Source organism: Equus asinus, chromosome 30 (assembly GCF_041296235.1).
Source record: "Equus asinus isolate D_3611 breed Donkey chromosome 30, EquAss-T2T_v2, whole genome shotgun sequence".
Classification (NCBI taxonomy): domain Eukaryota; kingdom Metazoa; phylum Chordata; class Mammalia; order Perissodactyla; family Equidae; genus Equus; species Equus asinus.
In genome coordinates, this window is record NC_091819.1 from 19,157,031 (window position 1) to 19,179,978 (window position 22,948).

Consider the following 22,948-nt stretch of genomic DNA (forward strand, 5'->3'; position numbering starts at 1 on the left):
GATGTTAGCTCAGCAACAATCTTCTTCGAGCAAAAAGAGGAAGATTGGCAACAGATGTTAGCTCAGGGCCAATCTTCCTCACACACACAAAAATATAAATATATGTTTTATTGCTAAAAAATGATAACCATCATCTGAGCCTTCAGCGAGTCATAATCTTTTTGCTGATGGGGACTCTTGTAAACCAGGTACACCTCTATGACCAGAAAACAATGGCATATGTGTGATCCAGTCTGTAACACTTAGATTGCAAGCATTGTCACGTTCTTTCCTTAAATTGAGATGCAATTCACACAACAGAAAGTTCACCGTTATAAACCGTACAATCCAGTGGGTTTTAGTATCTTCACTATATTGTGCAACCATCAGCTCTATCTCATTCCGGAACGTTTCCATCGCCACAAAAAGAACCCCATACCTATCAGCAGTCAGTTCCAACCCTTATCCACCCACCCATCTCCTGGCAGATATTGATCTGCTTTCTGTCTCCCTGGAACTGCCTATTCTGGATATTTCACATTCACGGAATCATACAACATGTGGCTTTTGTGTTTGACTTCTTTCATTTAGTGTAATGTTTTCAGGGTTCGTCCACGTTGGTAGCATGTGTTGGTAGTTCCTTCCTTTTTGGAATGATATTCCATTGTATGTATGTACCACATTTTGTTTATCCATTCATCTGTTCCCACTTTTGGCTGTTATTAAGAATGCTGCTTCAAATATTTGTGTACAAATTCTGTGAGAACGTATGTTTTCAATTCTCTTGTATATGTCCTGGGGTGGAATTGGTGGATCATGTGGTCGCTCTATGTTTAACTTTTTCAGGAACTGCCAAATTGTTTCCCACACTGGCTGTACCATTTTACATTCCCACCAGGAATATATGAAGTTCCCTTCCATTTTTTCCCAGTTTATTGAGATATAGTTGACGTATAATATTGTATTAGTTTAAGATATACAACATAATGATTTGATATATGTATATATTGTGAAATGATTACTACAGTAAGTTTAGTTAACATCAATCACCTTACATAGTTACAATTTTTTTCTTTCTTGTGATGAGAACTTTTAAGATCTACTCTCTCAGCAACTTTTAAATGTACAATACAGTATTGTTAACTATAGTCATCATGCTGTATATTACATGCCCAGGACTTAATTTATCTTATAACTAGAAGTTTGTACCTTTGATCAGCTTTCATTCTTATCCCTTATCATTCAATATCCCTTTCATTCTTTTTTTTTTTTTCCGAGGAAGGTTAGCCCTGAGCTAACAACTGCCAATCCTCCTCTTTTTGCTGAGGAAGACTGGCCCTGAGCTGACATCTGTGCCCATCTTCCCCTACTTTATATGTGGGATGCCTGCCACAGCATGGCTTTTGCCATGTGGTGCCATGTCCTCACCTGGGATCCGAACCGGCGAACCCAGGGCCTCCAAAACACAATGTGTGCACTTAACCGCTGCACCACAGGGCCAGCGCCTCCCTTTCATCCTTAACCCAAGCAATAAAGGGATTATTTAGATGGTCTTAACTGACCTTATGTTGTCAAAGATTTTAAACAATGTCCAACACTAGTTAAAGTGGTAAGCACAGGTTTTCATCAGTAGTAAGTATTGCAATAAGAAAAAGAGTCCAGCATGAACTGGACCTCAACTTCAGTTTGTACAGAGGCAACTGGGCATTTTAAGGGGAGACTGGAGGAGCAGAGACAGGGCTGAGAAGGGGCTTAGTAGAATCAGGGAAGTGACAAACTACACAAAGCGGGAAGGAAGGGGGTCGGTCCATGTGGAACCCATCTGGGTTTGCTAAGTGGCGCTTATCCAAGTCAGCCTCTACCCTCCCACAGAGACTGGGAGACAGGGCCCCCATCTTCAGGTGCTGGCTGAAGGAGAGCTAGGGTCGCCCTAAGAAAACAGCCTCGAGCTGTTAGGAACTATGTTAGTATTTGCTCAAGTCTTTATATGCCAAGGTTGAGGCCCAGTCAAGAAGAGGGCTCAGAGGAGCCTAGCTAGGGTTTGGTCAAAGAAAGAGGATGAATGGATATTTGCACAGTACCCATAGGGAGACACCTGACAGTAACCCTCAGGATGCTGGATAATTTGTCCTAAGCCGTGGAGAGGAAGATGGGGATGGGTAGGAGAGCAGGCAGCATAGAGAGATATGCAAATCTCCTACCCTCATCAATTCAGGGATTATGTTTTGGTGTTTAGGGGATGGAGAAGAGGTCTGAGAACACTTGGTACACGTCACTGTAAAATGGGCAGAACAGTGTGGACCTTCATTGTGCCTTTTCTCTAGAGGACTTCTGGGCTCTCTTTGGGCCTGGGCCTCAGGGGGTGGCTTTGGCACTCAATGCCCTTTATAAGAGTGTGAGGGATTGAGGAAATGTGGAAGATCTTTCTCTAGAGCTGTCCTCTTTTCGTGTTCCCATCAAAGTATCCAATGAAACATAACACTGATATTATCAACTAATTCATAAAAAATGAGTTGAACGCATCCTGCTATAGAAATTCCATCAACTTCACAGAGAGCTCACTTTTAGCACAGCTCATCTATCGAAAAGTAGCCAAGGGGCTGAGTGGTTAAGTTTGCGCGCTCCGCTGCGGAGGCCCAGGGTTTCGCCAGTTCGAATCCTGGCGCGGACATGGCGCTGCTCATCAAGCCATGCTGAGGTGGCATCCCACATGCCACAACTAGAAGGACCCACAACTAAAAATACACAACTATGTACCGGGGGGCTTTGGGGAGAAAAAGGAAAAAATAAAGTCTTTAAAAAAAAAGAAAAGAAAAAAGAAAAATAGCCAAAGGTGTATATTTTCGTGGATCTGGAGTGGGAATACAGAATTAGAATCTTTATGAGCACAAAGCAGGAACACTGTAGGTGGGGTGTCGATCTGAGACCATCAGCCCATCCTTGATCCTCCTGTGAAACACAACAGGAAGTAAATTCATCTGAATGATGTGCTAAAACACTTGTTGACATTAACAGAAGGAGTCCTGGCTGATTTTAGATTGAAACTTCTAACAAAGGAGCTTTGGAGAATGAATGCTGTCGGGCAGAGAACGCTTCTTTATAACTCAACTGAACAAATGCTGCCATTTAAAGAGTTTTTCATGACAAACAGAAAACCAAATAAACTCTCTTGCTTTGGATAATTCACTGGAGCCTTTGACAGTGTGAAAATGTTTTTCTTTCTCTCTCTGTCTCTCTCTTTCAATAATCAGAATGAGGAACCAGCAGACTGGGTAACGTCCACCCCATCTTACCCCTCACTTATCTCTTTTCTCATTGTTGGCTCACCACCAACTGTCATATTGATCCATATGAGTTATGACTGAGAATTTATTATATGCAAGACTCCCTAGGTTTTCAAAACAAATCTGGAGGCATTGTCCCTCAAAACTTACAATCAAGTATGTAAAATACACATACAAATAAATCTATAAATAAATATACATAATACAAGGTGGAAAAGTGATAAAGGTCATGTGGGAGGTTGGAATCTTGTGATATGGAGATTCAAAGGGAGGAGAAATAACTTTAGACTGGAGTGAAGAGAAAGATTCCCTCCCTTTTGTTGAGAAAGGCCAAAAAAGCATACTTTTGAGTGGAGAGTTCACCGTGGTATCAGGACAGCTATTAAGAGAAGTTTAAAAAGAAATACCCAGGTGATCTATGCTGGATACTCAGTTAGAGGAAGAGAGAATTTTTACATGTGTCACGTTGAGACCTTGTTTCCTTCCTTTTGCTGCACAAATATTTATTTTTTAAGGCCTGAATATCCATCTTCTGTCCATATTCGTTCCCTTAATTAAAAACCATCATGATGACAAACATTTTCTCTCACATCCTGCATTTTTCCTAATCGAAGTGCACTGCTTCTAGATATTTCCTTCCAGTTTAAAGTTTTTACAGCTTGTTTCCATATTTAAGAACAAGGAGAAAAGGACAAGCTATCCTCAATCATATGGATAGGAATGGAGGTATCTTAGAATTATGACATTCTTAGGGGAAGGTCTTATAGATTTCAAGTGTCATACAGGGAGCCCACAAGTCTCAAGCCTAGAACTTTTTTAGCCAACTATTAGGACTATTAATGAAAAATTTCCAAAAACCCATAAGGACTCAGAAGAGAAGCATCAAAATGTCCCAAATCTGGCCCTCTTTATCATGACCCTGTGGGGGTGTGTGGTGTAATGGTTAACTAGAAGATATAATAAGGAGATATAGGCTTCACTTACAGGAAATTCAGGAAAGATTTACTACTTTAGCTTGGCTTGACATGGTGCAGAACCCACTTCCATAATCCATTCATGGAACCAACTGTATCTGGTAGGCACTAAGGATCTAATGGTAAACAGAAACAACCCTGCCTTCAAGGTGGCCATAATGAGATCAACAATGGTTCCCCAGTTTCTTTAGGCCAAACTGATCACTTTCTTTTTTGCAAAATCCTGAAGCCCCAAAGAAGCATCTCTGGCAGTGGTAACAACAGAAATGACAAAAAGAGAGGCTTGGTTTGCAGTAATAGTAGACTAGAAAACTCAGACACGTACAAGAATGTTTTTTGGCAACATTATTGGTGATAGCCAAAAAGAACCCAAATTCGTCAACATGAGGAATAGATAAGTAAATTGCTGTGTGTTCATAAACTAATGTACAGCAATGAAAATGAATTAACTACAGCTACATGCAAGAAAAATGAGTGAATCTTAAAAATATAATAATACATACTGTATGATTCCATTCTTATAAAGTCTGAAAACCAGGAAAAAGTAAGATATAATGTTAAAGAATATACAAGATGGTGGTAAATCTATAAGGAGAGTCATGCAAGTGATAACCATAAAATCAGGATTGTGGTTTCCTTTACAGGGGAGGAGAATAGGTGATGTGACTGGAAGGAGCATGGGGGAACTTCTGGGGACTGAACAGTGAGAGCCTGTGGCATCTGAGCCACAACCTGCTCCATTACCACCATCCCCAGCTCAGCAAGGTGGAAGCTCTACCCCAGGTATTGCAGCCAAGAACATGGGGCTCCCTCTCCCACAGCTTCTTTCGAGGGGTATGGTATTTCCCCAGGAGAGGCAGGCCACCAGCATTTCCCAGATCCCCATCTCTGTGTTACTGAAGTTGTATTCTAGGCCAGTGTGGCAAAGAGGCCTCAGGCTCCCTTCCTCCACCAAACCCTCACTTGCAGGGCAGAAACCCTACCCCAGGCAAGACTGACCAAGCATAGTGGTCCCCAATGACCCCAGCTTGCTTGTAGGGTGGAGGTTCAAAACTAGGAGAGGCAAGCCAAGAAGACCAGGAGCTACCACCCCCACCAAGCACACCACTTGTAAAGCCAGGTGTCACTACAGGAGGACACTCTCCCAACCACCAGCTCCAGATCAGTGGCACAGAAGTTCTGCCCAGGGAGAAAAGCAGGCTGGAAGAATAGACAGCTCCAGAGCTCTCCCCAAGAAGATTGATTTTATTTGAATAGAGTTTAGGGAAGTTCAAACCTAGGGATACTATTAAAAATAATGAGTTTTGGTGGTAAGCAATTAAGAGGAGGCTAGTAGCAACATAAAAGCAACAACACAAATGTAAACCAGCTAGAAGTCTAAAAGGAAAAAACAAGAAAAGATACAGCCACGAAAGTCCCTTTGGGAATCAAAACAAGCCTAAAAGTCTGGCCTCAAAGACTATCCCTCCAAAGAGGGTTCAAATTTAAGTGGATCAGACTATGGGGCAATGTATGAGCAATCAGCTGGCAATTACTGGGGGTTAACAGTTAAGGGTGATGCCAATCACAGCACATCAGCTGAAAGCTTAATAAGGAGATCAGAAAAAGAGATAGTCGCAGGGAACACTGCTAAAATCACTGTCATCCAGAGTGACTGTGCATGCACATGCCCAAGGCTGCACTCTCTGAGGAGAACATCAGAGGCTACACATTGTGGGGGTAACAGACATCAACAAAATACAGTCATGCTCTGCATAACAACATTTCAGTCAACTGGACTGAACATATGGACTGCACATATGATGGTAGTCCTGTAAGATTAGTACCATACAGCCTAGGCATGTGCTAGGTTATACCACCTAGGTTTGTGTAAGTACACTCTATGATGCTTGCACAATGACGAAATCACCTAATGACACATTTCTCAGAATGGATCCCCATCATTAAGTGACACATGACTGTATCCCAGCCCAGTTACTAAAAAAGTAAACAATAACAACAACAAGCCAAGAAAGGAAGGGCATGTGCAGATTAGTATCCAGAGTTGCTACAATATATTATATTTAAATGTCTAGTTTTCAAGGAAAAAACCATGAGATTTGCAAAAAAAAAAAAAAAGGAGGGGGGATTGTGACTCATACATAGGGAAAAAAGCAGACACAGAAACTGCCTTTGAAAGACTCCTGATTTCAGACTTACCAGAAAAATACTTCAAAGCAGCTATTATCAATATGTTCAAAAAACTAAAGGAAGCCACTCTTAAAGAAGTAAAGAAAGATATGATAAACGTTGTCTCATTAAATAGAGAATATTGATAAAGAGATAGATATTATTTATCTTTTAAGAGGGGAACAAAATGGAAATTCTAGTGTTGAAAAGTTACAATAATAAAAATGAAAAATTTAGTAGAGAATTCAACAGTAGATCTGAGCTGAAGAAAGAATCAGGAAGTTTGAAGACAGGTTGAGAGAGATCATGCAATCTGAAGGCCAGAAAGAAAAGTGAATGAAAAAAAATGAACAGAGCCTCAGAGAAATGTGGGACACCATTAAGTGTATTAGCATACATGTAATGGGAATACCAGAAGGAGAGGAAAGAGAGAAAGGAGCAGAAAAAATATTTGATGAAATAATAGCTGAAAACTTTGCAAGTTTGATGAAAAACATTAATATACAAATATAAAAAAACTCAACAACCCCAATTATGACAAATGCAAAGAGATCCACACCCGGACACATCATACTCAAAATGTTGAAAGACAAAAACAAAGAGAAAATCTTGAAATTACCAAGAGAAAAATGATGCATTGTGTATAATAGAATCACAATACGATTTCCTGCTGATTTTTCATCAAAAACAATGAAGGTCACAAGGTAGTGGGATGGCATATTCAAAGCACTGAATGAAGAAAACCCCATGGACCAAGAATTATATATCCAGAAAAACTATCCTTCAAAAATGGAAGTAAAATAAACACATCTTAAGATAAGTACAAACTGAGAATATTCATTGCCAGCAGATGTGTATCTTTAACTAAATGCTAAAAGAAGTTCTTCGAACTGAAAGCAGTGACACCAGACAATAATTAAAATACACACACACACAAAAGTGCTGGTAGAGATAATTATGTAGATAATTAGTAAAAACAGCATAATTGCATCTTTCTTCTCTTAAATGATTTAAAAAGCAATTATATAAAACAACATGTACATAAATGTATTTCTGGCCATGTAACATCTAGAACATAACATACTGACAATAACAATGCAAAGAAGTTGTATGGGAACAAAACTGCACTGGAATAAGGAAACGACACCAGATGGCAACTCCAATCTGAAAAAAACAAATCAAGAGAACAAGAAATGATAAACAAGGAGGTAAATATAACAAACCCTCTAAATATATACTGTTCTCCTTTCTTCTCTTAGCTTTTTTAAAAAAACATAAAATTGTATAAAGTGATACTTCTCACACCGTATTGTTGAGTTTTTAACATGTAGACATAAGAACAGTAACAAGAATAGCACAAAAAAAGAGATAGTAGAGTTATATAGAACTAGCATTTCTAAACACATGAGTTAAGTTAGAATAAATCTGATACAGAGTCTGGTAAGTTAAGATATATATTGTAAGCCTTAGGCCAACCACTAAGGAAATAACTTCAAATATGCATATTTAAAGGAACTGAAATGTTACACTGGAAAATATTCACTTAATACAAAAGAACATAACAGACACTTTAGATTCAAAGACACAAAAAGGATTGATACCATGCAAACAGCAATCCATGGGAGCACAAAAAGAGCACAAAGGTATTGGTGGGAGCAAAAATGTATTTGAATATGAGAATAATGCTAGTTGGTAACCGCAATCCTAAGGAACAAGTGAAGAGAATTAGTGTTAGTATGGCTGATGTGGCTCTATTAATACCAGGCAATAGATACTTAAAAAATATGTTACTAGTGATCAAGAGGGATATTCTATAAGAATAAAAGAATCAAGCTTCAAAAAATTTGAGTATTGGAATAATACAAAATATGTTCTCCAATCACAATGCAATGAAGTTAGAAAGTCGGTACCAGAAAGAAAGTTGGAAAATTCACACATATGTAGAAATTAAACAACATACTCCTAAATAATAAATGATCAAAGAAGAAATCACAAGAGAAATTAGAAAATACCTCGAGGTGAGTGAAAATGAAAACACAATATACTAAAACTTAGGGGATAGAGCTATAGGAGTGCTTAGAGGGAATTTTAGATGTAAATGCCTGTATTTAAAAAAAAAAAGAAAGATCTCAAATCAATAACTTAAACTTATACCTTAAGATATTGGAAAAAGAAGAAAAAAATTAAAGCTAAAGGAAGCAGAAGAAAGGGAATAATAAACATTGTAGCAGAAATAAATAAAATAGAGGATAGGAAAAAATAGAGAAAAGCAACAAAACCAAAAATTCATTCTTTGAATAGATGAACATAATTGACAAACTTTTAGCTTTACTGGCTAAGAAAAAAAAGAGAGAAGACATAAAATCAGGAATGAAAGAGAGGAAATAAGTATCAGCTTTACAGAAATGTAAAGATTATAAGGAAATACCATATAAAAGTTAGATAAATTAGATGAAATGGAAAAATTCCTAGGAAGAAACAAAGTGCCAAAATAGACTCAAGAAGAATTAGAAAATCTGAATAGACCTATAATAAGTTAAGAGATTGAATCAGTAATTAACTACTTCCCACAAAGAAAAACAGCCTCAAATAGCTTTACTGGTGAGTTATCCCAAACATTTAAAGAACTACAACCAATTTTTACAAACTCTTCAAAAAATTGAAGAGGAGGGAACACTTCCCAACTCATTGTATGAGGCCAGTATTATCCTGACACCAACACCATAAAAATACATCACCAGAAAACAAAACTTTAGACACTATCTCTTATGCAAAAATCTTCAATAAAATGCTAGCAAATCAGGCCAGCAACACATGGCCAAGTGGGGTTTGTCCCAGGAACGTAGTTGGTTTATCATCCAAAACTCATTTAACGTAATAGCCCATATCAATAGAAAAGCACAAAAGGACAAAAAGCACATGATCGTCTCAATAAATGCAGGAAATACATAAGACAAAATCCAACATCCTTTTGTGATAAAAACATCCAACAAACTAGGAATAAAAAGAAACTTTCTCAAGCTGAAAAAGTGCATCTAGGAAAAAGCCACAGCTAACATCATACCTAATTGTGAAAGACTGAATGCTTTCCCCCTAAAATCAGCAACAAATTAAGGATGCTTTCACTACTTCAATTCAGCATTGCACTGGAGACTCTAGCCAGGGCAATTAGGCAAGAAAAAGAAATAAATGGTGCCCATCTTAGAAAAGAAGAAGTAAAACTATCTTTAATTTGCAGATGACATGATCTTACATATAGAAAATCCTAAGTAATCACCAAAAGATTATTAAATCTAGTAAATGAATTTATCAAGGTGGCAGGATACAAAATCAATGTACAAAAATCAATTGTATTTCTATACACAGGCAAATGAACAATCCCAAAAGGAAATTAGGAAAACGATTCATTTAAAACAGCATCAAAGAAAGTGAAAGACTTAGAAATAACTTTAACAAGAGAAATGCAAAATTTGTACTCTGAAAACTACCAAACATTGTTGAGAGAAATTAAAGAAGGCTTAAATAAATGAAAGGACATCCCACGTTCATGAATTGCAAGACAGTATTGTTAAGAGGACAATATTCCCCCAAACTGATCTACAGATTCAAAGCAATCCCATCAAAATCTCATCTGACTTTTTGCAGAATTTGACAAGTTAATCATAAAATATATATAGACATGCAAAAGACCATGAATAGAAAAAGAAATTTGAAAATAAAAACCCACAAAATTTGAGGAGTCACACTTCCTGATTTCAAAACTTACCACAAGGCTAAAAATACAAGACATTTTTGATACTGGCATAAAGATAGGTATATAGTTCAATGGAACAAACTTGAGAGTCCAGAAATAAAACATTACATTTGTGTTCAGTCAATTTTTGACATGAGTTCCAAGACCATCCAATTAGGGGTGGAAGGAAAGGGAAATAGTCTTCTCAACAAATGGCACTGGAACAAGTGGATGTGCACATTTGAAAGTGCACCGTACACAAAAATAAACTCAAAATGGATCATAGGCCTAAATGTAAGAGTTTAAAACTCCTAGAAGAAAACAAATATGTGAATCTTCATGACCTTGGGTTAGGTAAAGACTTCTTGAGAGATGACACCATAAACACAAGTGACAAAAGAAAAAAATAGATACAATGGATTTCATCAAAATTAAAAATTCTTGTGCTTCAAAGGACATCGTCAAGAGGTTGAAAAGAAAACCCACAGAATGGGAGAAAATATCTGAAATTCCATATCTGATGAGGGAATTGTATCTAGCATATATAAAGAACTGCTACAGAGGTGCTATCTGGACAGACTTAAGTGGATTCTATTTCCTTGGTTCTCCCTCTCCCTAGGACCTCTTACTTTATTGTCCTCTCTTCTAGATCAATTCTCCTTTGATTTGTATATGTGGAGATTTGATGAGAAGGAGGTGGGAGAGAAGATTAGCAAAGTTCCAAGAGCAAAATTGGATTGTATTAGAGTGTAGGGGGAAATTAGTCTTATTTTTTTTCCCTACATGGAAAACAACACTGTGATACTCAATCTTTTTGTGTTTTTTTTTTTTTTTTTTTGGTGAGGAGGATTGGCCCTGGGCTAATACCTGTTGCCAATCTTCCTTTCTTTTTGCTTGAGAAAGAGTGGCCCTGAGCTAACCTCTGTTCCAATCTTCCTCTATTTTGTATGTGGGATGCTGCCACAGCATGGCTTGACGAGTGGTGTGTAGGTCTGCACCCAGGATCCAAACTGGTGAACCCTGGGCCACCAAAGTGGAGCATGTAAACCTAAACCTCTACACCACCAGGCCAGCCCTGTGAAACTCAATCTTGAACTGAAGACCCTGAAATTCTCATAAAAAATAGTTCCTTGTTTCTTTCTTTAACAAAGTTTAAGCTAGTGCTAATAAATTAAAAAGAGAAATTGCTTGTCTGTCCACTTAAGCTTTGTTTTATGCCCATTTCATTTTGCTGTCTGTGTTGTCATTCATACTTTTGTTTGGGGTTTTTTTTGGTCAGGAAGATTGGCTCTGAGCTAACATCTGTTGTCAATCTTCCTCTTTTTGCTCCAGGAAGATTGTCACTGAGCTAACATCTGTACCAATCTTCCCCAATTTTGTATGTGGGATGCTGCCACAGTGTGGCTTGATAAGTGGTATATAGGTCCACACCCGGGATCTGAACCTCTGAATGCTGGGCCACTGAAGCAAAGTGCACGAACTTAACTACTACGCCACCGGCCTGTTGTCATTCGTACTTCTGACACCATTTCTGATGATTAAAATTGGTTGTCTTGTAAATATCTTATAAACAGTTCAATTCCAGTTAAACTATTGTGGCTACTTAAAAAAAAAAGACCTGTTACAACTCAACAGGAAGACAAAGAACTCAATTAAAAATAGACAAAGGATTTGAACAGATATTACACCAAAGAAGATATACAAATTGTCAATAAGCATAAGAAAAGATGCTCAATGTCACTAGTCATTAGGGAAGTACAAATCAAAACCACAATGAGATAGCATGTGACACCCACTAGGATGGCTATACTCAAAAAGACAGATAATAACAAGTGTTGTTGAAGATGTAGAGAAATTGAAACCCTCATACATTTTTTGGTGGGAACGTAAAATGGTGCAGCCACTATAGAAAACAGTTTGGCGATTCCTCACAATGTTATACATGGAGTTGCCATATGACCTAGAATCCCATTCACAGGTATACACCAAAGAAAAATGAAAAGATATGCCCACACAAAACATGTATGCAAATATTTATAGCAGCACTATTTATAACCAAAACATGGACGTTAGGCCTTTGTTAAATTAACATTTGTTAAGTGGAGTACAAGGTGCTAGATGATGAGCTGAGGTTCAACAAAAGACCACAAAAGAAATTGAAATAGAGCAGTTTATTATTCACAGGTCCTGGAGGAAGTACACCATACATGGGGAGGTCAAGGCAGGGTACGAGCAGAGAGAGAAGCAGACCTGGGGCACGTGCCTTTATTAGAGTCTGTGGGTGGAGTGCCTTGGGATTTTTCAGGCTAGGACCAGATTGGTCAATTCAAACTAAAAGAGTAGGGTTTTGATAGGCCCCAGGGAGGTCTTATATAAGGGACGCATAAGGGATACGGGCACAGGGAGGCAAGGGAGACCGTTGATCATAAGGGTTGTTGGGGAAGTTACATCAGGAACGTACATGTGCTTGTGACTCTACCGACTGCTATCTAGGGCATGTGCGTACATGGGGGGCTAGAGTCAGTTTAAGCTCCCAGTAGGCCACTTGGCCAACCAATACCCTAGAGTAGCTTGGCTAAACTCTTGACAATGAAACAACCCAATGCCCATCAGTGGATGAATAGCTGAACAAAATGTGGTATATTGATACAATGGAATATTATTCAGCCATAAAAAGGAAGGAAGTACTTTTACTTGCTGCAACATGGATGAACCTTGAAAATACATTGCCAAGCAAAAGAAGTCAGTCCTAAAAGGCCACATCTTGTGTGGTTCCATGTATGCGAAAGGTCTGGAATAGAAAAATCCACAGAAAAAGAAAGTAGACTAGTGGTTGTACAGGGCTAGGAAGAAATGGGGAGTGACTTCTAATGGGTACATGATTTCTTTTGGGGGTGACGAAAATGTTCTAAATTTGATTTCGGTGATACTTGCACAACCCTAGGAACATAGTAAAAACTAATGAATTATGCCCTTTAAATGGATAAATCGTATGGTATGAGAATTATATCTCAATAGATCTTATGTTTACAAAAACACGCTAACTGTCCTTATATGAAAAGACCTGTTAGGGTCAGGGGATACAGCCACAACTTAGAAACAGCAGATATTCTTTTGAGGAAATAGATCCTTTCATACAAAGATAAATCAAACTGCAGTTCAATATGGTGATGTAAATTGAGTGACATGCTGAGAAGTATAGGATTTTGAGGTAGGAGAGCTCCTCAAGGGAGAGAGAGAAACAGCTTTAGAAAAACAGAGAACTTTAGCTGAGCCTGGAATGGTGAAGATTTGTTCTTAAGAAAGTGGAGAAGAGGAGCTGGCCCGGTGGTGCAGTGGTTAAGTTCACACATTCTGCTTCCGGGGTTCACCAGTTCAGATCCCAGGCATGGATCTATGCACCACTTATCAAGGCATGCTATGGCAGGCGTCCCACATATAAAATAGAGGAAGATGGGCATGGATGTTAGCTCAGGGCCAAGCTCCCTCAGCAAAAAGAGGAGGATTGGCGGTGGATGTTAGCTCAGGCCTAATCTTCCTCAAAAAATAAAAATAAAAAAGAAAGTAGAGAGGAGCTGAGTGTGTGGCCTCAAAGGTGGGTCGTGTTGTGGACCAAGGCAGAAAGGATGAGAATGTGAGGGACAGGTTGAAAAAGTTTGGGTCCAGCCAAGGGTCTGTATAAGGGAGCAATGGAAAATAATTTTTAAGTCCATTTGATAGGTTAAAATGGCATATTTTTTCCTAATTTTTTTTCTTTTATTATCAGTGAGGATGAATTTAATTCCATATGTTTATTAGTCATTTTATTTGAGAGAAGTTTGTATTTTCATGAGGTTTTCACTTCTTCCCGTTGAAATGTTCTTTTTCCTTATTAATTTATTAGAGCTCTAGCAGGGCCTGAATTTTACTGAGGTGTGCATGTGACTTGCCTCCACACAGCCTTGCCTCGCATGCATGCACATTAGGCATTCCTCCCCCTACCCAGGGCCTGGAATGCGCCTTTCCGCAGACCTCTGAGCCAGGAGAGACCAGTAGGGAGAGTGTGTACAGTGTTTCCACCTCCCCCTGGGAAGCCAAGGTCAGGGACTGGGCCAGTCATGTGACTGCCCAGGCTCCAAGGTAAAAATGACAACAACAGCACAGGAAATACCATGACTGCAGAAGAAAACCCCAGGGTTTGGTCTTGTGTGTTGTATTTCTGGCCCGGCAAAGAGGCATTGTGAAAATTAAACAAACAGCAGTCTTGGCCTTGAGCTCAAAAGACTTTTGGCATTCCTCTGCTTCTTGCCCTGGCTGGTGTCTTCCTTGGAGCTCATGCCAGAATTGGAGAGAATACTTTGATCCCTCTCTTTACCTCACCCCTACAGCACCTCAGCAAATCCTATCACTTCTGTTTTCTCAATAGAGATCCCTGAGTGTCCTCTTTCCCACTGCTCCAGGCAATAGGCTCTCTCTTTGGAACAACCCCGTGGCCCCTTGCCTCCCCTCCTCACTTCCACAATACCCACCCCAGACCCATCCTGTCCCACTGCATTTGAGGGGTGTTTTCAAATGACAGAATGGATCCTGTCACCAGCCCCACTACTGAGAACCCATCAAAAGTCTACCCTTCACTTACCCTCATTGCCAAGGTCCCCAGGGCCCTTTGCTACCTGACTCTCACCTCTCCGTGGAACCTCCCCCGCTACTCTCTCCCCTGCATGATTCTCCAGCCCCCTGGCTTCCCTTTCTTGAACAATGCCTCCTTCCTGCAGGCCTCCCTCCTGACAGCCTGGAATACTCCCTGCCACCCACCGGAGGCTCGAGGCCCTTTACTGGCTTCCTCTATAGCAGCTGTTGATTCATTTATCTTTTCCCATTGGTCTGCCCCTCACTGGGAGGCAAGGGACAGTCACCACGACCTTGGTTACTTGTGCGCTGTCCCAGCCCAGCATCAGGCACAGAGTAGGTGCTCAGGGAACACTCGTTGGACAACTGAGTGACTGACCATGCGGAGGAGGGGAGGAATTGATAAGTGAACGGCCCCATACAGCCAAGCACCCTTCTCTCACCCTCCCAGATACAGCGCCGTGGTGGGGTAGGAAGAGGTCCGGAGCAGACACCCACGTATCTGACCTCAGGCTGCTTAGAGCCCCAGGAATTCCCAAGGGAACCTTAAGCGCTGAGCCTTCAGGGAGAACTCAGCATCCAGTGCACCAGCACCCTCCTCTGGGCTGTCTGCATTTCCTCTGTCCTTGTCTGCTCATCAACAAAGGTTCATTGAGCTCCTACGATGTGCCAGGGCTGTTCAAGGCACTGAGGATGCCGCAGGGAACCAAGGCAGTCTCTGTTCTTACGGGGCTTGCATGCAAGTGGAGGGAGTGAGACCCCAAACAAGCGAGCAATTGAAAGAGAAGTAAGTGCAGCGTGGATGGGGTGGCAGGGAGCAGGCACTGCGATGGAGAGTCACCCCCTCAGATGGGCTCCTCACTTTTTCTGCTTCAGTCTCCTCATCCGTGAAATGGGCTGATGACTGCCCCTCCCCCAGGGCACTGTTACATATAAGTCAGGTCCTGCTCTCATGGCTCAAAGCCTGCAATTGTCACTCTTCTCGCTGCAGGCAAGAGCCACGTCTTCACCATGGCCCACAGGCCTGCATCATGGCCCTATCACCAGCCCTGCGCCCCCAGCCTCCCACTGCACCCCCAACTCCTCTGGGCATCCTGCTGCTCCTCACTCAGGCCAGGCAGCACACGGGACAAACTCCATTCACTCCCAGATCATACCTAGGGCAGCCCCATGACCAGACCCCTGAACCCCAGCTCGGGGTCCCACCCTCCTGGCCACACACACTTTCCATACACTCAGGGCAAGGGACAGCCGAGCACAGGAGCGCGTTTGTTCCGAGTGACTTTTCCAGTGCTGTCAGCAATTACACACTAACCAATGGCCTACTTCCTTGCTCCTGAGAAGACCATTCCTTGGAAGTGCCTGAGGCCCATGCACTTTCTGCAGGTTTTTCTTTTATGTTTTGTGTTGGCCAGAAAACAATGAACAGGGACCGATTTTGCCCTAGAGGCACTCCCAAGCTTCGAATAGAGATTTATGCTGTTTCCTTTCTTTCCTTCGTTCTTTCTCTCCCTCCCTTCTTTCCCTCCCACAAACACTTATCCGGCACCTACTATATGCAAACATCAGGCTGGGGACAGATGGAGGAATGACACGCGTTAACAACTAACTCTAACGCAGAGCAGAATAAAATGGGGACTAAGATGCATGATGCTGCTGTGCGTGTGTCCAGAGGAACTGATTCGCTCCAGCTGCTGAGATCAGGGAAGGTTTCCCGGAGGAGGTGGCCTTGAGCTGAGCCTGAAGAGAGAAGCAGAATTCCAGATCCAGGGCTGGTGGCAGCTGACAGGAGGGGGCAAAGGCTGATGGGGGCAGTGGGGGTGGCCTCTCCTGGCCCATCCATCCTGGCAGTCTTTCTGCCACGGGGAGCCTTGGTCAACAGGGAGAGCAGGGCAACAGTGTGGTGGGGCTGGGAAAACAGCAGCAGTGCCAGAGAAACAGCTCGAATCCCCCTGCCTGGCAGGGGACAGACAGGCGGCCGGGGAAGAGATTCCTATTGCTTCTGTTTCCTCCGTGGGGGGCTGCTTGAGAGGAGGCGGCAGGCCTGGTGATCCTCAGAGCGGCCTTGAGAGCTCTTTAAGAGGTCAAGACAGAGGCAGAATAGGAAACAGCCCCCTCGAAGATATAAAAGATAAGCAACGATCAAAGGAAACGAGAAGTGATTTTCGAAGTGGCAGGCTGTGAGAAAATTCCTCAGGATCAGAATACCAGAGTGAGGAGGAACTAACACACCATCCACTTCAACCCCATTATCGTACCGAAGAGGATGCCCAGGTCCAGAGAGGTGGAGTGACTGGTTCCAGGCCACACAGCCGATTGCTTTCCTGACTCCCTGTATGGTGCTCAGATTGCTTCCTGGGGCTGAGAGCAAGTGGAAGGGAAGACCCGGGTCCCTTCTCCCTCCGTCCTGTGTTAGCAGAGGATGGTTCCCAAGCCCCAACCAGGCAAGAGAAGCCTGCCCAAGTGCCTGTGAAGACCTCACGGCCCAGGGCAGGGGCCTGCGGACCCTCCACTCGCTGCCTTGGAGGTCAAGGCCTGGCGTGGTGCTTCTCTGCCCACCAGCCTCCACGGCTCTAGGGCCCAGGGTGTCTGCAAGGCCTGGCTCCAGCCCCAGCGGATCAGAAGGACAAACAGGGAAGTCAGCACTCACAGCAGAAGCCACCTCCTCTGTAAAGGCCTTTGCCAAGGTCAGTGCTGATGACTCAGGCAGGGGCCACTGCCCTCCCCTACCACCCCTGGTCGTCCCACTGCCGTCCCACCATCACTATGTTTTCTCTCACCTTCTGGCCTTTGCACATGTGACTCCCACTACCTGACACCCTCTTCCTCCCCACGGCTCCATCGCCCTCTGCTTGCTCATCCTGCAGGTCCCAACTGTTGATGCGGGAAAATCCTCATCACTGTGACATCTTTACCTTTTGGGAAATCTTCCCTCCTAAGGGACCCTTGGCCCCTAAGGGCCCCTTGGTGCACATGCTCATTGCACCAGATTATAGTTGCCTGAAATTGTACAACCCACTACAAGTTCCCTCAAGGCCAGACCTTAATTATTTGTTATTTCTAGAAATAATAGCAACAACCCCATGATACACATGGACCTCTTTGTCTGAGTTTCTCTGTTGTGAGAATTAACTCACCCTATCCTCCGGATAACTCCACAAAGTGGGTAAAGTTATTACCCACATTTGTCAGATAAGCATTTTGTGATTCAGAGAGGTTAAGTTTCTTGACCAAGGTCACCCAGGGAGTGAGCGGTAGAATCAGATTTCAGAGCCAGGGTAGTGGACATGGCAATGTGCTACCCAGATCTGCCTTCGAGGAAGGACTCTGCCCCACCTGCTGGGAGTGTTGTCAGCAGAAAGCTTTCCAGCTAAGAGCCCTTTCAAGATTGCCCCAGCTCCAGAGAGCCGCCTCACCCCAAGGCACGCCCGTCCCAGAGCAGCCCACATCCATGGCCATCCGGGGACAAGCTGAGTCAACCCGGCAGGGCCATTCTAGCTTCAGAGCTCCCGTGGGTGGGCTGAGGCCGCTGTTGGGTCCCCACTGCAACTCAGCTTCTCCCTCTGCCCAGTCCTGCCTCCTTCACCTTGGGGTTGATCCCAAGGCACCGCCTAATAACCATCCGCACACTAATCTCCAGCCTGCGACAGTCTGTCTGACACCAAGACACAGCCGTCACCACTCCATCCTGTTGCCTCCAATGAAGCAGCCCCTCCATGTAGCGTGGTACCAACACACGCCGATGCTCAAAACTTACTTGTTCTAAAGACGATGTGGTATATATGCAATGGAATATTATTCAGCCGTGAGAAAGAAGGAAATCCCGCCGTTTGTGACAACACGGATGGACCTTGAGGACGTTGGGCTAAGTGAGATAAATCAGACAGAGAAAGACAACGACTGCGTGATCTCACTTACATGCGGAATCTAAAAAAGCTGAGCTCAGGGAAACAGAGAGTAAAATGGTGTGGCTGGCATGGGGGAGAACAGAAGAGATGTAGTTTAAGGGTACAAACTTGCAACTAGCACGTAGATAAGTGAGTTCTGGAGAGCTAAGGCCCAGTACAGCGAACACAGGCGATGATACTGCATTGTAATCATCCAACCTGCGGAGAAACCAGATCTCAATTATTCCCCCCACAAAAAAGAAATGATAATTCTGTGACGTCATGGAGGTGCTAGCCAAGGCTGCAACGGCGATCATATTACAATATATAAATGTATCAAATCAACGTGTTGTCCACCTTAAAGTTACACGATGTCGTATGTCAAATATATTTCATTTATAAAAACATTTTCTGAACAAATGAACACGAATGAAGAGACTCCTTGGGTGATTGACAGACGTGCATATTTACCTTCCCGGTTCTCACAGGCGTGTTTGCAATGAGGGGTGGTGGAGACCCCTGGCACCCCTCCTGAGAACCCCCGGGCCCTCCCACTGACCCTCAGCTTCCTGTCATCCTCTGAACGCCGCGTGCCGGGGAGCTGGCAGGATTGTTCTGCATTGCCGTGTTACGTACGGATAAGGAGAGTCTGAACGTCCGGAAACAAGGCCACTGGCAAACCAGAACCAAATTCAAGGTGAAGTTCAGAGTCTTTCCTCATCTGGGGTGGCTGGAACAGACTAAAAGCTACAAACAGACCCTTTCCTGTCACCTCGAGCCACCCCCCCTCAGATAAGTTGTTCGTCTTCTTGATCCTCTCCCTCCCGCTGCTCCGGAGCCCTCAGCCCACCCCAGGTCCCCAACAGCTCCAGCCGGCTTTGTTTTCAAGCAGAGGGTAAGGGGTAATCTGAGCACGAACCTGGAAGCTGCTCATGGCAGATGAGGGATGAGTTCAGGGGAAGAGAGAAAACCACGTGGTGGATGGAGAGGCAGGCTGTGTCTCTCTTCTCCATTCCCTCCCACTGCCGCCAGGTTCCCTCCCTCGCGCTCTCCCCCCACCGCTGATCTTCAGGCCTTCTTTCCCTCCCCACCGCAGGTCAGGGACAAATGATGAGGTGGCTTTCAGCTCGGGGCAGCTGGAGAAGGAGACACTTAACGTCCCACATGCTCGGTTCTTAGTCAGCTCCATATTTGATCTTCCAAAGAAGCCTCTGGGGTAGGTGCCATTCACTCTACTTTTCAAAGGAAATCAAACCAAACTCTGAAAGCGGAAGGAGTCGAGGAACTCATCCAAGGTCACAAGGCCGGAGGATTTGAAGCCAGGTTGTTCGATGCCAGCACCGTTCCTAGTATGCAGAGTGGCTTCCTGCCGGCCCTGGGGTTTTGGATTGTGGTCCCTGGGCCCCTGGGGTGAACAATGGAGGGCTGGCTCTATGGGAACACAGTTACCAGTCAATGGGAATAGTAACTGTGGCTGGAGAAATCACGCCAAGGAAGTTTGCAAAATAAAGTAAATTCAGCCGCACTGACTTAAGGTCACAGGTGACTTCCTGTGGGGCCAGCTCCGTGTGCTCTTTTCTGTGCCTTGACCTTGGCAAAGCAGCAGCTAAGCAATCTCAGCATCTCAAAAATCGAGTATGATGGGCTGGTAAGCAACTTGAGTCATTTTTTGAAAGCCTTTCTAACTCCTTGAATCACAATATTGGAACGAGGAATGCTCATTGGATGTGGTTACATTTAAAGCTTCCCGCATCCTCATGGTCACTGGCAATAACAGGAGTCCAAGAGGAAACAGAAATGAGAGGCAGCTGAAACTGGCAGAAGGCACACAGCCGTGGGTCCCGGTTTCACTGCCTCCTGCCATAGCATTGGAGCAGACGTGCCTAGCCTCCCTGAGCTTCGGTTTTCTCACCTAGAAAACCGAGACAGTAATAATAGTATCTAGCTCACTGAGGAGGAAGTGAAGTAGAGAATTAAATAAAATGCTGCAGTGAAGCCGTCCAACAGAGTGTTTGTACCAGGAGATGCTTGACCGCATCTTGGTTCTCTTCGCTGGTCCCACACGCAGCAGATCCCTGCCCAGGGGGAGCAGGCGGAATCGCGGGCTTGTGGGATCACAGGAATGGCTCACTGATTGACTGAAATGAAAACACTGCAAGACAAGTTCAAGTCTGATCTGGTATGGAAGAATGATGGCAATAAAGAAAGTTCATAAATAATTTACCTATTTTTCTCTTCACCTCTAAAGAACTCAAAATGCACAAATCATTGGTAGCAACAGAAGGTATCTCTGCCTCCCAGCTCCATGACTGCGATTAAAGAAGATAAACCTGGAAAGTGTTTTTCCCAATGGGTAAGTCCCCCACAAAAAATAAAAAATTTTACAAGGGTGTTATTTCACCACTTTCTACTTCTGCAGCAATTCTAAACATCTCTCATAGGAATCAAAACGAAAACAAAACAAATTATTTCTCTCCATTTTAAGTGAAGAAAGCAAGTCTGGGGGGAAGTGGTTTACTGTGAAATTAAACAGCAAGTTTAATTTCAGTTAAGCGAGGAGGTGTGAGCTCTTAGCTCTGTGTCTGTTGGCACTTTTGCCCTGATTTTTATGTCTGCTTTGAACCAGATACATTTGTTTAGAGCCTTGTCAACAGGTTATGCAAGAGGAATAACCTGAGAAACACCTTTAAAGAAAGCAAAACCAGGGGCCGGCCTGGTGGCGTGGTGGTTAAGTTTGTGTGTTCCATTTCAGTGGCCCAGGGTTCACAGGTTCGGATCCCAGGTGTGGACCTACACACTGCTCATCAAGCCATGATGTGGTGGCAACCCATATACAAAACAGAGGAAGATTGGCACAGATGTTAGCTCAGGGACAATCTTCCTCACCAAAAAAAAAAAAAAAAAAGCAAAACCAGACCTGGAGGTGTTGAATTCGGATCCTGATTTACGTCCCTGGATGGAGCTGCAGGATGGAACGCACTGAGCACCCTGTGGTTGGAGGTTTGACCTCGGGCACCAGCAAGCGAGACTTTGTTCTCACCTTCTCTTCCCCTCCCAGCCTCTGCCCCTCTGTGGCTTGTGCACCCACCAGGCTCTGGCACCAAGCCTTCTAGAAAATCTGAAGAGATCTCCTTTCCCCCACGGCTACATTGCTCAGTGGAGTGGTTTGGCTCAAAAAACCATCTTACCTCTAAAAAAAACCACACACACAAATCTATATATTATTAATTTTTGCCACATTTCCCTGTGAATGGTCAAGAGCGTTTGAGATTTTTTACTCAAGAACCATTTGGGCAAACCACAGAGTGTCTCAAATGCAGGCTTTACAAGGACGCTGAGGGCCTTATTTTTTTCTTTATTTTATGTGTAATTTCTACTATAAATTTATAGGAAGAGCTAAAAAGATTTCAAAATATTTTGAGGATGATGACATCCGAAAGTTAAATTCACTTTACCTGTACTCCCGCAGAGTCAGGAGCTGGAAAAAGATATCACGGGTGCAAACCCCACAACAGCAGCTGCCTAAATCTAAAACTGCAATGTGGTTTGTTTCCCAACCCCACAACCATTTCTGCTGCGGGCACTACCATGCCCAGGGCTATTCGGGGTGCAGGAGGAGATCTGAGATCTGCAGAAGGTCTGAGCTTCAGTCCTGCTTCTGGGTGCTTCCTGGTCACGGGTGCCAGTCAGGGCTTCGCTGACAAAGCACAGTTGCTGGGCAGGGGGACAACCGGGATGATTGCAAGACAGCTGAAGACATCAAGGTCCTCGGCTTTAGCAAGCTGACACACATGGCCCCCAACCCTGCCTGGACGGCTGCCCAGAACCACTCCTTTCCTCTCTACCTTCCCCACCACCAAGACCTTTCCCACTGCTTCCGTGAGGACTCAGTACGTGGGCATGTTACCCGTGCTCAGCATGGGGCTGGCACCTGGCAGGCCCCTCGCCCGTGCTCGTGCCAACCTCAGCCTCCCATCCTGGAGCCCGCCTCTGGGGGCCAGCATTTCCCTGCTCAGGCAGAGGAACAGCTGCTTCAGAATCTTCTGGGCTGCTTGTGGAAAATGCAGCTTCCTGGCCCCACGCTAGACTCTAAATCCAAATTGGAGGTTCCAGAAGTTTTCATTTTTAACCAACTCCTGAGCCGAGTGTCCTGACAACACTGAGGCCTGGTCTGCTGGGCTTCTAGAGAACGGCCCCCCCTTTAACACCCAAGCAGAGTTCCCAGGTGTCAGAGCCCCTTTCCTTCCCTGTGGGGAGCAGCCTTGGCTCCTCCTGGGTGCCCCAGGGAGGTTCCTCGCCCCAATGAGGGGTAGA